Raw genomic sequence first — 12,553 nt, 5'->3', positions numbered from 1 at the left:
AGGGTGGATGTTTGGGGGCTGGTCTCCCAGTCACGTGAATACCAGCAGTAGTCGGTAGCTGCCTCCCCACCTCCTCCCTTCCTCTCTGCTCACTCCCTGGGCGAAGCGCCCCCACGCATCCCTCAAGGGGCGGACTGGCCGTGGCCTCGCGTACCTGAGAGCACTGTGGTGAGTCTTCTGGCCACTGGGACGTGGAGCCCCGCTGTGGACAGAAATGGTCTTGGGAGCGGCCATTCCTCATACGTATCACAGATGTGGCCTGCAGAAGAGCAGAGCGGGCTGAGCCTGGCAGAAAGTAGGCTCATCAATTGCCTACCTTGGCAGGATGCTGTCAGCTGGGTCCCACTTCTCTCCGGGCCAAGCTGTGCAGCCCCTGGGGCAGCCGGGAGCAGTCGGTGTCCCTACAGCCCCAGTGGCTTTGTCCCAGTGGGGTGTCCCTGAGATCTGCTAAGAATGTCCTACGGGCTGCCATCTGGCCACCTGCCCCCCTTGGCTCTGGATCGTTCAGAGGAAGGCCAGTGGAGGACCAAGGACCATGGCTGGTTAGAGTAAGTAGTCATCTGTGGACTTGGGGTCCTCTTGCCCTGCCATGAGCCTTGTTCATGGTCTCTAAATCCAGAGCACCCCAGAAGGGACCTGGTCTGTGCCCCCACTTGTGGCCCCTGGCCCACCAGGGTGCATTGAGGCTGCATGAAGTTGGGTCGGGCTAGTGCCACTGAAATGGCACATGGGGCCAGGCTGTAGACGTCCCTGGAGGCTTCCTAAAGAATTTGACTTTTGTTGTGGGGGTGCCAGGGAGTCGGAGAAGTGTTTGAGCAGCTGGGGGGCATGGTCGGACCTGGAAGAGCCAGGCTGTGGGCATTAGTCTCCTGTGGCCGTCGTTGCCAATTACCCCGAACTGGGGGCTTAAAACGATTCAGGTTTATTTTGTCGTAGTGTGGAGGACAGAAGGCCTTTCATATGAGGGTGTCAGCAGGACCCCGCTGCCCCCAGAGGCTCCAGGGGAGGATCCTTCCTGCCTCTTCCAGCTTCTGGTTCTGCCTCTGCCTTTGTGTTCACGTGACGTTCTATTTTCTCCGCGTGCTGCACTCCCCGGGCTTCTCTTATAAGGACCCTTGTCACTGGGTTTAGCGCCCACCTGGATAATCAGCATGATCTCATCTGGAGACACTTAACTTCAAATCACAGCTGCAAAGATCCTGTTTCCAAAAATATAGCAGTCACAGGTTCTGGGGGTTAGCATGTGGATGTATCTTTTTTGGGGCCCACTATTCAACACACTACTCTCTCCCATGGACCCCCCCCCTCCAAGCCCGAATACCAGGAATATGGGTCCCCCCCAAGGTTTGCTTAAATGTACAGGGAGGCCAGCCAAGGGCAGAGTAGAGAAGTGTTGGGAGTTTTTCCCTTCCGTTGGGTGTGAGGGATTTTTTTTTTTTTTTTAATGATGGGTGTTGCTGTAGCACACAGACCTCCCTGTCGAGGCTGGGCCACTCTGCCAGCCTCTTAGGATAATGACTCCCTCTTGGGGCCCTCGCTCACCCATCTCCGCTGCTGTTAAGTCCTCTTGATGCATCGGATGTCTTCCCTTTTAAAACGTCCCTGTCTTGTTAAGTGTTCTGTCTGGCACAGGCTGTAATTATTTCTAGAAACTTGATTTCAGTATCAATTAGCGCATCTTCAGATGTGTAGGAGGGCGAGCTTGCTCCTCGTGCCCTGGCCTCTTGGAAATGCTCTTGGGTTGCAGCTCCGGGAGGGGGCAGGTACCCCCCGATCCACAGCTGCTTCTTGTCGGGGTGGGAGCGTGGGCTTTTCCAAGTCAGGACTCCTGGCTGGACAGGGGTTGGGAGACGGAGCTGGGCTTTGCTCTCACTAGGCAGCATGGCTTCCCACCCCACTCTGGAGACGGGACAGGGGACCGTGAGCGCCCAGGCAGGTGCATTTCTGAGAAGCCTCCTTTCTAACTGAAGTCAGAGCTGACGCATCGTCGGCAGAATTGCCTTTGCCCGAAGTCGGAGGGCAGATGGGGTCAATTGCAGGTGTTCTCGCCCAGGGCTGGGAGGGACGCGGGGCAGGCAGCCGCCGTGTGCCGGCCCCAGGTGCCCCCCTCCCCTGTCTGCTGGGCTGGGGGAGGGACCCTGATGGGTGCATCTTTGCAGCCCCTGGGCTGCCTGAGCCTCTGTCCTCAGGCGATGTCCTCGGGCAGCTGACTGTGCGCCCCCGTTTGCTGGGACAGTCTGGGTTTACACCTGTTGTCCCGGTCTCCTCCTCTGTTTAGCATTTGTCTTACCCACTTCGAATCTCTCTTCCTCCTTCTCTACCGCCTTCTTGAGGTAAAATTCACTTAACGTTAGAATAACCATTTGAGATGCATAATTCAGTGTTTGATGCGTTCGCGATGTGGCCCAAACATCACATCTGTGCTTCCAAAGCAACCCATCGCCCCAAAGGAAACCCCATCTCTCCGCCGGACCCCTGCCCCCACCCCAGCTCAGTGGAATTACGGCTTCTGGACCTTTTGTATCAATGACCACAGAGCCTTTGGAGACCTGGCTCCTCTCAGTGCGTGTGATATTCTCCAGGCTCGTCCACGTCCTAGCAGACATCAGTGTCACATGTATGTGTCATCAGAGGTAGAGGACACAGAGACGGCAGCCACCTGTCAGGGGGCCCGGCGTCCGCTGCCTGGCTTTTCGCCCTGAACTCTGAGCTCCGGGAGCAGCTCCAGAGTTTCTCCCCCGGCCTCCGTGTGTCCCTCCGGGGAAGGCCTGCCCGCAGCCTCCTCCCTCTCCTGGTCGCCTGAGCTCCCAGGGGGCTTTGCCAAGCCACTGGTTCGGGTTTTAGCTGCTTGTCGACAGGGAAGGGGAACCCTCCTGCCTCCACTACGTTATTTCTTGCCGGATGCGGCCCGAACATTCATCTGTTGCTGGAGGCCGGGTTTCTTGGGGAGAGCTGAGTCCCGGCCTGGTGCTGGTGTCTCAGGCAGGACTGTGTGTCTAGCGGGTGACCCTGAGGAAAGTGTCCTCCCGAGTCGAGTCCCGATCGGAGGCAGCTGTTAGGAAATGGAGCGCGTTAGCTGATGCTCAAAGCTGCTCTAATTGTTCCGGGCCTGAAACGCTGCTGCTTCCGCGAGCCAGATGACTGGTTTTCGGCGCTGCTTGGCTTAGCTCCCCGAATCCTTCTCCAGAGCCCCCCCACCCCGCCATGTTGGGGATCTGGCCTGCTCGAGCCTCCAACATCTTCACCCTGGAGGGCTCTGCCCTAATGGATTAAATTACTGTGGGCTCTTTCCCTGGCACATCTCCTTCCCGACTTTTGCTCCAGCCGAGTCTGCCCTGGCAGAGCTCTGGGAGCCCCCGGCCCCGCCGTCGCTCCCTCCACCCGCCCCACTCGCAGTCGGGAAGGTCGAAGGCCTCTCTGGGCCACGCGGCTCCAGCAGGGCCCAGGGGGCTGGCCCAGCGCCCAGCCGGGGGCCCCGTCCGCTCCATCGTGCTGCCAGCAGCTGCCAGTGAAACCAGATGGATGGGGGTAAAAGAGCCGGGCGAAATGTCAGCCCCCACAATGGTGTGAATAAAAATGCCTTCGGGTCTTGGGGAAAAATAGCTAAATGGTGTCCTTGCTTAGCTTCCATTTCTCGCATTTTTCTGAGAGAGCTGTCAGTGTGCCTGATGGCTTTGGACAGAGCCTGCTGATTGCCTGGGGAAGGCTTGACCCTTTCCCGGCAGTGGGTGTGGGCGCGGGGACAGGTGGAGAAACGACATCAGAAGTCTAGAATCTGGCGGGAGACCAGCAGGTGTTGCGCCCTCTCCGGCCAGGGGCTCCCGCAATGCGCTCCTTGACCCCGGAAGGGTGGGTGAGTCCCCCCTCCTGCCGAGGAAGCAGGACGCCCCCTCTCTGCTGGCCTCCACGACCTGGATGTCAGTGCCTTCCTGCTCCACACAGAGCTCCCCATCCCCCCCCCCCCGGCCCCGCGCCGTCGACACCCCAGTGGCACTGGCAGAATTGACCACACGAGGCAGATCCATGAAGCACGTGGCAAGTCCCACTGATTTCTTCCTTGCCTCTGCTTGACCTTCGGGCTGGTGCCTTTCCTTTGTTTGATTTCATTCCTCCATTAAAAAACCAAATTCCCCCATATTCATGGATTTTATTTTCTTGCCTCTAGGAAACCAAACTTTCCTCCTAAAGGAAAAAATGAGATTCTGGATTCTTTCGTGTGTCCTGGGTATCGTGGCATGCGTGGCTTCCCAACAAGGCTGGGCTCACGGAGCGCATGGCCCACCTAACTGGGTGGGGGAGTTTGGAACCCGGCACAGCACTGCGCTCACACGGGGCTCTGGTTCGCCGTATTGGACACAAGCCTTGGGTGTCCTCGGTGATATTCACCGGCCCCGGAGGGTGTGCTGTCCTCGAGGACCAGCCTGTCACTGGCCCTGGGGGGGAGGGGGGTGGGGCTTTCCCCTCTGGCTCCTTCCACCACTTGTGGCCTTGGATGAAAGCCCTGGCCTCACCAGATTGGGGTTTCGCATCCTGAACACCCTGCTGGGGAACCAGAGCCCTGGGCATTGACCTTTGGCCAGTGGGAGGCAGACCAGAGAAATTCTTCCCCCTCTTCCTTACCATGGAATGACTGGGATCGTAGTTTCTGCCGGCAGCCTGGCCACAGCAGCCACACGGGCCAGGTTGACATACCTGCCCAGGGACACACGGGGCTCCGTGGCTCCCCGCCAAGCAGCCGCAGCCCTCGTGCATCACTCTGCTTGTTTCACACTTGTCCCTCTCCTTTTCTCACTGTGGCTGACCCGGGTTTGCACCTCCCAGCTAAAGCCACAGGACTTTAATCCTTGCGTCAGGCTTGATGTGCTGGAAAACCCATGCTGAGACCTCCGGCTTGGGGTGGAGGGGGTTTTGCTTTGTTGCAGATTCTCCCGGGATCGGCTGATAGAAAATATCACCGTGGCTCACAGCGGTGCTCAAGGCTCCGTGGAGAATAAGCAACCATCTGCCCATCTGTGTCTTTCTGCTGCTGCTGGTCAAGCCCCGCCAAGAGTTTTGTTTGATGCATCAGGAGGACAGAGGGCTGTATTCCTTGTGAGCAACTGACGTAAGGGAGGAGCTGTTTTGTGTGCACGTGTGTGTATGTGTGTGTGCACACGTCTATATGTGCACGCCTGTGTATACCCATGCACACTCAAGTGTATGTGGGAATGCACATGCGTGTGTGTGTGTGTGTGTGTGTGTGCACGCGTGTGCATGCACAAAATGGCCTGCCTTCCAAGGGGTCACTGGAGGGGACGCCTGTGTGCCCTGCATCACTTGGGATCCTGGCCTCCTGTTGGGACCGGGAGCAGCACCAGCCCGTCCTTGCCCCGGGGGCCTCCTGTCCCCGGATGGCCATCTCCGGAGATCTGCTTGCTCACTTAGCTCCCCGTGATGGATTCTTTCACACCAGTTCTGATGACTCACTCCTCCCGGTTAGCTTTAATTAGGTTCCATAAAACATCTCCTGCTGTGAGTTCTGGTTCAGTAATTACTATATCTTTCAGGTTCAAAGAAACCTGAATCTTTCCTTTTAGTAATTTAACAGAACATTTCACGCTTTAAGGGCTAAATGCCCTCCAGATTCCGTGGAGTCTTCTCCAAAGTGACTCTGAGCGGTGTTGGTGTTGCTTTTATTATTGGGAAAGCCTGGTGCTCCTCTTTTTTATCCAGTGTCTTTTCAGCTGCTGCACGGGGCCCTGGCCTCCTGTGTAGGAGCTCAAAATCTCAGTGGTCTGTTCCCAATGCCAGCAGCAGAAAGCCGGGAGACGAGCCGCCAAAACTCTGCTGCAGCCAGCCTGGGGAGAGAGACCCCCGTCGTGCTCCAGATCATTAAGAAGATTTCTCTTCTTTCCTTTAATACTTGCTCCAAATAACTTGCATCGGGGGTGTTCACAATAGAATGCCCAAGGCCGGGAGGCTTGAAGCCGTCTTCCCTGGGGGCGAAAACTGGCCTGGCTTGTTCACGCTCAGGAGCTCTCCAGCTCCCCCCTGCCCGCGTCTCTCAGGCCACCACCACCGTCCCGGACCCGCGGACCAGCTTCCTAGGGTCCCGCTGCCTCTGCGTCTCCCCACCGGCTCTTCTCACGCTGGCAACGTCCACCTTTAGAAAATATAAGTTTGAACAGTTAAGATCTAGTCTCTTAGCGACTTTGAAGTTCATAAGCCAGGGTCGTGGGCTCTCTTCTCTCTGCTGTGCATTAGGTCTCCAGGACTTAGGCATTCGGCTAGTTGCAGGTTGGTGCCCTTAAACAACAAAGGACAATGATGTGACAGGATAGAGGTCAGTAGTCACACTGCAGTCTGTAAACGTATCGACCGATGTGTTGTGCACAAACTTACACGCCATTGTGTATGGCAATCGTATCTCAGAAACAGGAAATACATTTAAAAAAAATAAAGAAAATCTAAGTTGGAGTGGGGCATGGCCCTGCTCTAAAGCAGATGGTCTCGCATGTTCCCCGGGGAGGAAGGTCCAGCACTTTCTCTGGCTCTGTTCTCACCCGCCCCTTTGGGCAGTGGGGGCGGGGCTGCGGCTCTGCTCCTGGGGCTGCTTTTTCTGGGGAGGGGGGGCGGCTATTGGTGCAGTATCTGGTCCCTCTGCGCCTCCAGCCCACGGCTGACTTTCATGCTTGGAGGGGAGCCGGGTGTGTCTGATTTGGGAACCCCTACCCTGTACGCCATTTCCTTCAGCTCTGCCTTTTATGGTAATGAGGGTGACAGTTCTGTCCTGCCATGCCTGCCACTTTGTCTTGTTTTCAGTTGGTGCAGAACTCAGCCAGGGAGGGGGGATGTTATTTCTCTTGTGCCCAAGAAGTCCCCTGTGTGTGCCGTCTCCCTGCCTGGGTCCCTCCTGCTCCCCGGCCACCGTCTAAACCCTAGGTCCCCCTGGTTGTTTCTCGCACCTCACCCACACCTCTGCCTTCAGGACAATAGTTGTGATTTGTGATGCTTAACATATGTGGACGTTTCCGTTCAATCAATCACCGTGCCCCCACCGGGCCGTGTGCTCCTTGAGGACAAGGACATCGTGTCTCGCCCCCCACCCCCACCTGCAGCACCTGTCCCGCCAGGCAGCTCTCAGTCCGGGGAGGAGGCTGGAGCAGCGGACAACGGGTCAGAGGCACGTCCACCTGTCCTGAAGGCCCCCGCATAGGGGCGGGTGGGGGGCGGTTCGAAAGTCACCCTGGTCACCGTCTCTCAGCTCCAGCCGCCTCACCTCTAAAACCAGGACCCTAACAGCGGAGTTAACGCACAGGGCTTTGCTTTATGCACGTGGTCAGTGTGCTTTGAGAACCTTTTTGTCGTTTTCCCGTTAGCCACTGCTGTGACTATGCTGCTACCAAGCGTTAGATGCAGATGTTTGAGAAGGCCTGGCGAAGGCGTCCCCTTCTGTCCCAGGGGGTGAGGACAGGAAGAAAGTCCTACAAGGACATCCATCTATCAGAGCTGTGTAGGACGGGCAGTGGCCTCAGTTCCGGCATCCTACTGACTGGAACGTTCTGTAAGGGTTTGACAGCCCCTTGACCCCTGACCTCTGCAGGGGCTGGAGGCTGAAGGTCAGCCTCATGCCCATCAGCCACGCCTGTGTGACCACCCCAGAGAGAACGCGGGACACCACGGCTTGGCGGGGCTTCCCTGGTTCACAGCGCTCTGTCCGTGTTGGCACTCGTCGTTTCTGGTGACGTGAGGGCCGTCCGCGCGCCCCCGCGGGGAGACGGCAGCCGAGGCGCGTGCCTGCTCTCTCCCGGACTCTGTCCCACGGGCCCGCTCTCTCTGCTGACTGTGGTCTGTATCCTTCCCTGCGACAGGCCATGACCATGACCATCAAGACTTCCCCGAGTTCTGGGAGTCCTCCTAGCAAATCACTGAAGCTGGGGGTGGTTTGGGGGACCCTTGAACACACCGTGACTCTCCAGTGTGATTAGAACCAAGTTATAGTTCTTGCAACTTCAGATTTTGATGTCATTCTGAGTTTATGCCAAAGTTGCGGGAACAGCACAAGGAATTCTTGTGTTTCCCACAGATGCAACCCCTGTTCACGTTTTCCCCGATTTGCCTTACCCTTCTCTCTCTCTCTCTCTCTCTCTCTATCTCCGTACACATGTGCAGATTTCGTCAACTGTCCTGTGATGTGCTTGGTGCCTGTTTCTCATTGTCCAGGATCCGACCCGGGTCACACAGCGCATTTCCTTTGTTACGACTTTCCTTCAGTCGCCCGCAGCCTGGATTTGTTCCTCAGCCTTCCCCCTGGCAACTCTGACCTTGACGTCTTAGAAGAGAAATGGCCAGTTATTGTGTAACATCTCTGGCTTTGAGTCTCGTGTCGTTTCCTCGTGTGGAGATCTGGGTTATGTGTCGGGGGCAGGTGGACTCCTGAGGTGGTGGCATTGTGTCCTCGCCAGCCCAGCATGTCGGGAGGCACAGGAGGCCTCGGTGACCAAGGACTGATCACTTGGTTGTGGTGATCACAAAGAGCCTCGGGGCTCTTTGCTATGAGTTCCTTGTCTCCTGTTATAATTACCAGGTCATCCGTGGGGAGGTGCTTTGAGACTAGGTGAACATTGCGCCCCTAAACAACCTTTTAAAAAAAGTTTATTTATTTTGAGAGAGAGAGAGAGAGAGAGAGAATCCCAAGGAGGCTCCACGTGGAGCCCAATGCAGGGCTTGAACTCATAAACTGTGAGATCATGACCTGAGCTGAAACCAAGAGTCAGATGCTTAACCGACTGAGCCCCGCCAGGCACCCCCCTAAACAACCCTTTTTACCCACTGGTTTTAGCATGCCTGGGTGATTCCCTAATTTTAGCATTTCGTGTATATTTATTTATAGGCATTCTCTAAGGAAGAGTTTTCATGTCTCCCCCTATAATTTATTAAAGTTATCATAATTGTATTTATTGAATTTGTTCCATTTTTATTCAATGTACTCACTTATTCATTGATTTATGTATGTATGGACTTGTAGTTTCCTATTTTTCCTTTTTCTTTTTAAGTTTATTTTGAGAGAGACAGAGACAGTGTGGGTGGGGGAGGGGCAGAAAGAGAGAGAGAGAGAGAGAGAGAGAGAGAGAGAGAATCCCAAGCAGGCTCTGTGCTGCCAGCACAAAGCTTGATGCGGGGTTCCAACCCACAAAACCGTGAGATCATGACCTGAGCCGAAACTAAGAGTCGGACGCTTAACCCACTGAGCCCCCCGGGCGCCCGTCCTGTTATTTCAATGGGCTACGATCCATCGCTCTCGTTAGTGTCATACTCCGACTGTCCCAGATGTGGCTCACGGGAGCCCTTCTCACTGGCTGCTGGTTCCTTCTGGAGCTCTGCACCATCCTTGGAGCATCTGCTCTCCCCGGGGCTCACCTGGCATCACCTGACCTCCAGGAGTCCCGGTGGGACTTTCTCTCTGGTGTTCTCAGATGCCGACCCCACTTCAGGGGCCTGGGGTCCTCGGGGCGGGATCCTCACGGTCTGGGGGGGGATGCCTCCCAAATGGCCCTGGTTGCGGAGTGGCGATTGATGCTTTCATCTTTTGGAGACGGATGCGTTTCCTATTTTCAGGCTCGGAGCACGATGAGGACTAAGTTCTCTCTGCCACAGATACCTAGTGAAATGGGCAAGTTGTGCAAACACACTCGTTGGCTGCACACATCGTGCCTGACTCACAGGGTGCGTGTGCAGATGTCTTCACGCCTTTTCAAACATGTGCCTGTGACGTGTTCCCGACACGGCAGGTACTTGAGTGTCACTCGCCATCTTCTCCTTTGCTCCGAGGGCTCTTGTTAGCGTCTCTGACCTGCGAGTGAGCCCCCTGTGCTAGGGGCATTCGAACCCAGAGGACACTCCCCGCTGGCAGGTTGGACAAGCTGACCCCTAGGATTTCCTGCTACCGGGAGGGAGAAGAGCTTGCTCAGACGGGAGTGTGATCCTGGGAGGAGGGGGGCCTGGCTCTCTAGTCCCCACCCGGGGGTCTCAAACAGGCCCGGCTGCTACTTCTCACTAAAGCAGAAATGACTGATGAGGCTCCAAGTGTGTCTCCTTCCAAGGTTGCGCTTTTCTTTCCTTCTTCTTCTTCTTTTTTTCTTTTTAAATATATGCGGAGTCATTCCAGTGCCATTCTCAACGTCAGACATCTTTATGGCTTCTCGTTCAATTTTTACAACATCCTTGGGGATGTACGTGTGTGTGTCCTATCCCCTTTTTTTAGGTAAGGCCGTGAGGCTCGGCGAGGTCAGTGGTTTCTTCAGAATTTTCCCCGTCAGACAGAGACCGCGTCCTAAATTCCATACCAGCCCCACCTGCAACTAAATTGCACGGTGTGGCTGCTCCTTGGCCTCCCCTTATGGGCCAAAGACTCTGGGCGGTGGTAAAGTAGCAGAGTGCCAGATGCTCCCGTTTCTTCCTGGAAGAGGTGTTCCGGAACACTCCTCTCGTGCTCCCACCCCGGGGCCTTTGCAGCTGTTCTCCGCACTGTCTGGGACACTCCGTGGGTGTGGGCATGGCTCCCTCCTACCCTCCTTCGGGCATTTGGGATCTCCTGCCGGGCCTCCCGACCACCGTATTTAAAACCTCCCTAGTCTTAGGGGCGCCTGGGTGGCGCAGTCGGTTAAGCGTCCGACTTCAGCCAGGTCACGATCTCGCGGTCCGTGAGTTCGAGCCCCGCGTCGGGCTCTGGGCTGATGGCTCAGAGCCTGGAGCCTGTTTCCGATTCTGTGTCTCCCTCTCTCTCTGCCCCTCCCCCGTTCATGCTCTGTCTCTCTCTGTCCCAAAAATAAATAAACGTTGAAAAAAAAAAATTAAAAAAAAAATAAAAACACTACTTTAAAATGGATATGTCGGGGCGCCTGGGTGGTGCAGTCGGTTAAGCGTCCGACTTCAGCCAGGTCACGATCTCGCCGTCTGTGAGTTCGAGCCCCGCGTCAGGCTCTGGGCTGATGGCTCGGAGCCTGGAGCCTGTTTCCGATTCTGTGTCTCCCTCTCTCTCTGCCCCTCCCCCGTTCATGCTCTGTCTCTCTCTGTCCCAAAAATAAATAAACGTTGAAAAAAAAATTAAAAAAAAAAAAATAAAACCTCCCTAGTCTTGCCGTCCTCATGTGTTACCACCTGACATCCAGATACTAAATCATCCACTATTCTCTGCCTCCCCAGTGAGAGCGTAAGCTGTTGCCAGGCTGGCATTTTGACTGCGCTCTTCATGGCCAGACTGGATTCTGGCCCCGGAAAAACAAAGGAACTGGGCCAGCACCGGAGCCGGAAGGGGCTGCGTAGGCTGGGCTCTCTGGGCTCTGAGGGATCGCATGGGGCATGGCCTGCTGGTCTCCCTGGAGCACCCTAGGTTGTGTGTGCGTGTGGGGGGGACCCAGCACACTGTGTGCCCTGCAGCACGGGGCCTCTGATTCACATCTGCTCACAGGTGTTAACACCACCCCACCTCCCAGAAATTTCCTTGGGCTTATGGTGCTTCTTCATTCAGCTGCTCAAAGGGTGGTCCCCAAACTGTTACCAGTTTGGACAAGAAAAGTATAGGAATTGAGAGTGAGCGTTTGGAAATCCTTGCAGTAATTTTCAGGGTAATTTTATGTCTGTTGAATGTAATGAAACAATTGTGGCTTGTAGCTTGTGTCTTTTCTCTTTCCACTTCTTTCTACCCATTCATTTTTACTGTATGTTACAAAAATACTAGCTCACGATGAATAGGAAATAAAAAAAAATCTGTCCTTCTCCACAGAAAGTTGATAAGTCTGCTCTTAAGAGAGACTTATTGGGGTGCCTGGGTGGCTCAGTCAGTTGGGGGATCGACTTCAGCTCAGGTCATGATCTCACGGTTCGTGGGTTCGAGCCCCGGGTTGGGCTCTGTGCTGACAGCTTGGAGCCCGGATCCTGCTTCAGATTCTGTGTCTCCCTCTCTCTCTGCCCCTCCCCTGCTTGTGCTCACTCTCTCTCGAAAAGAAAGAAACATAAAAAAAAAAAAAAAAAAAAGAGCAACTTATTTATGACGGACTATTTAGGAAAAGTCTGTGGCTGCAGAAAGTGGCCTAAATGGAGTACTGAGGGGAACTAGAGCAATGGGGGTGAATCAGAGAGGATGGAGGTCGGCAGTGACTGCTGTGGGAGCTGGTCCCTCAGGCCTGGGGGAAGGATTATGGGGAGATACAATTATGGGTCTTCCAATATCTGAAAGGCTGTCCTGGGTGGGGCCAACCAATTCTATGTAGCTCCCATTGGTAGGATTAGAATTTTGTCTACAACAGATACTCAGGCATACTCACTGAATAAGAGTATGAATTGATGAGTAGTGGTTTGTCCTTCCATCTCTGTCCTTCCATCGACCATTCATCCTCCACCATCCATCCACACATCCACTCATCCATCCACACAATCATCCATCCACCCTTCCATTCATCTTCCATCCATCCATCCATCCATCTATCCATCATATATTTATTAAGCACCTATGATGCTCATTATTAGAACAGGCACTGTTTGAGGTGGTGATGATACCACAATAAGCACAGAC

The sequence above is a fragment of the Puma concolor genome, chromosome C1, assembly GCF_028749965.1.
Source record: "Puma concolor isolate L17-30 chromosome C1, mPumCon1.1.hap2, whole genome shotgun sequence".
NCBI lineage: Eukaryota > Metazoa > Chordata > Mammalia > Carnivora > Felidae > Puma > Puma concolor.
Note: the sequence above shows the minus strand (reverse complement) of the source record.